This window comes from Rhamphochromis sp. 'chilingali', assembly GCF_963969265.1.
Source record: "Rhamphochromis sp. 'chilingali' genome assembly, chromosome: 19".
NCBI classification, from domain to species: Eukaryota; Metazoa; Chordata; class Actinopteri; order Cichliformes; family Cichlidae; genus Rhamphochromis; species Rhamphochromis sp. 'chilingali'.
This window is the reverse complement of record NC_137946.1, coordinates 24459707-24463127: the sequence shown is the minus strand read 5'-3', so window position 1 is coordinate 24463127 and position 3421 is coordinate 24459707.

Sequence of the window (3421 nt, the reverse complement as noted above, 5' to 3'; positions counted from 1 at the left end):
GTTGTCACATAATGAGGAATTAAAGATCTTGTTTGCATTTGGGTAGCTCTTCAGCTACACTTCTGTGCAGTCCTCCAGAAAACCAACATCGCTTTGACCAAAAGGCAGTGGCTTACTGGTTGATAAGAATGCTTGAACAGGAAAGGTAGTAAAAGATCAAAAAAAGCATGCGCGAAAAGCACAAAGTGGTTGCAATGGACAGTTTCCACTGTTTCTGACACCTCGACACAAAGAAGCTCTTTGTGCATTATGACTTCTGTGTTCTCTGTAGCAGGTGCTGAGCTAAAGGAGCAAAAACAGGCAGCATAAACACAAACAACAGTAGCCCACATGTTTTTGACAATGCCCCCCTGGTGAAAGTACACAGCTGCAACATGTAACTTATGGTCTGCACAGCTCCGCGTAGGACCGAGCTACAGCCAGGCTTGGTCCTTGTAGTAATATTGCAATAAGCAATCTTTATTGCAGGGCTGCAACTGGTGGTAAGCAACCTTGAGATCAAGATTGGAAATTGTTTTGGAGTTAAAATAAAAGCTATATATACATTGTGTAGCATGGTCTCCGGGAATGGCTTACTTTATGACTTTTGGTTATCTTTTGACCTTTACTTTAGCATCACCTTGTGGCTGACGTTTTGTTTTTTCAGTGACCGACAGTCGGTGTGAAAGACAGGACATGTGAGATGAGGCAGATAGTCTGCTGTGGCTACCTGAAAGAAGAAGAAGAAGAAGAAGAAAGTGAATGAAAGTAGATTTCATTAAAAAAGATGACAAACTTGCAGAAAACTTTGTTTTCACAAAACTAAATTTCTACCCACCTCTAAATGTTTTCAGTAGCAAATATTAGCGTGCCAACTGCAATAGCATTTAGCTCGAAGCACTGCCATGTGCCTACAGAGCTGCCCAACCCCCTTTAAAAAAATCACCCTCAGAAGTTTGATGTTCAATAAAACCTTATGTGAAGCATCACCTTTAGTATTGATCCACTATTATGACTTTCAATTACTGTATACAGTGTGCCACATTTCTAAGGTAGCGGATGTCACAATATAGTGTAACATGGTCTGAGAGTAATTATGATAATTTCTTGTGTTATTGTTGTTAGTATTGTTGTTGTTATCCTAGTTGAGTGGCTAATCCCTCTTGCAGCATATTGTAATGCAGAAAGCTGCAGCTGCCTGGTTAGTGCGGCCGTGCTGTTGTTCTCCTCTGCTGAGCCAACCTGATATTAGTGGTTAGTGTGTTTGCCACAGGCAGAGAGGCCCGACTCTCTCTGATGAAGAGTCATCGGGAAGAGTCAGAATGCCCTGCATGAAACCGGACACTGATAAAGTCTTTTCAGGCCTCGTGCTAATCAATTCAGCTGGTTCTCTCGTCTTTGGCGTAAGTAGATGTGAGAGATGTTTGGCGAGTTTAATTTCTGATTCTTTGAATTTCATTTTTGGGTACCTTTGATTGCATCAGCTTGGTTTTCTCATGTCGGTTTAGGACTCTAATGAATGTATATAAAAAAAGAAGATTGCACTCATTTGGTTCCAGTGCTAAGACCACATTGGTTTACAGAATTTTTTTAAGGTGACGATCGCTCTTGTATTTTCCTCTTCAGCTGCTTTGTTTGCTTTAGTGCAAAAGAAAAAAAAATTCTTTGTGGAAGAGAAATTTTTATTAAAAAACGGTCGATTTTTGTCGCAACTTTTACAGTAACAGCTGCTCTTCTTTCATTCACTTTGCTCCTTTAATTGTAGTCTACGCGCCGTGGAAAAAGCTGTAAAGTCAGAGCAGATTTATAATTCTTTTAGTGTAAACTCACTCGCCGGCTCCGTACCCACTCTCCATTTGCAGTCTCCCATGAAAACCATGTTTAAAACAGTCAGTGAACCAAATCTCAACATTTATCTTCGCTGCGTCCACCTTTACGTACTGGTCGACTTAGCTGCCAAGAGACTGGAAAATGGTAAAATAAAAAATCACTTTGTGTCTGGCACAGAGAAGCACTTGTGGTGGCGCTGATGAGTTAACCATACAGATTCCCCAGATGGGCCATTATATGGACTTTGATATAAATGGCAGTGCCGGGCAGGGAGTGTGGGTGGCCATGTTCGTACTGAAGTGCTGAAGTGGTGGGCAGCTCAAGGGTACTGGTGGTTAATGATGATGGCCACACACACACACACTGGATCCATCAGTTTCCACACTCAAAATGAACAAATATAATATAATACTTGCAACAATTTACGACTTGCAGGCTGACCTTTATCTTATCAAATTTCACAACACTTGATTTTATTTTCGGGCGGCAGGCAGGTGTTTTTTCTCTTTTCTTTTTCAAATGGTAAAGTGTGGTATCTCCACTTGAAACAAAAGTCAGTAAATGTGTGCCAGCAGCCAGTTGTAATGGCTGCATGTGTTCAGCGGAAAGAGCAGAGACCTACATGAAAGCACACACACACAGTGCAAAGGCACAAACCACACACAAACCTCGATGACAGCTGCGACAAGCCAGACAATTCACCTACAATGACAAGGAACAAAACTAAAACTAAAATCACAATTACAGCCTCAACAAATCCACTATTGTGTTTTCTCCCCTCTGGCTTTTTCTTCTTCTTCTCTCTCTCTCTTTTTTTTTTCCAAAAAAGGGGAGCGTCACAAATCCAGAGAGAGATCAGAGCGCTCTCAAACTAAGCCTCCATTTACTCTGATGGCAGGCCTATTAAATGCGTGCGTCCACAGTGGTCTCTTTCTAGTGGTGAGTGGGCGGCTCAGAGTCCTGCAGTTGACAGTTAGCAGCCGATTCTGGGATCAGTTTTTCCGCAGCAAAGGGACTGATGTGGCCCAGAGGAGGATGTGGATTCCTATGATGGATCATTGTTTAGGTTTGGGGAGTGGGTGTGTGTGTGTGTGAGCTTTTGTGTGTCTGCGTGCGTGTATTTGTGTGAGCGTTTCCGTGCCACTCCATGCAGGAGATCAAGGACCTGCAGTTCATGCATGCATGTTCACTAACAAACATCCACAATGGAAGCAGTAAACATAGGCACTACACATCTGCACACACACACACACACAAAAGGAAGCAGAAAAAGCACAATTTTAAGATCTCTTGTGCAAAAATCACCTGATATAACTGTCATTTTCTCACTTGGCATTAATGTGTATGTGCTGACCAATTAAAACCACGCTGCCCCATTATTATTGATATTTATGTTACCATATAAAAAGGAGTTAATATCTTCATATTAATGTTCCTTTATGTAGCAAGTACCAAAATAAAGAACGGAAACATCTGTATTACTTATTTTTAATAGGTTTATACATTGGTGTCTATGTTTTTGTCTGGTGGGAGTAATAATATGTTGGGAGTTACTATTAAAGTTGGAGATGTTAGCATGAGTGGCATAGCCTCGGCTACTGCTATTTATCTA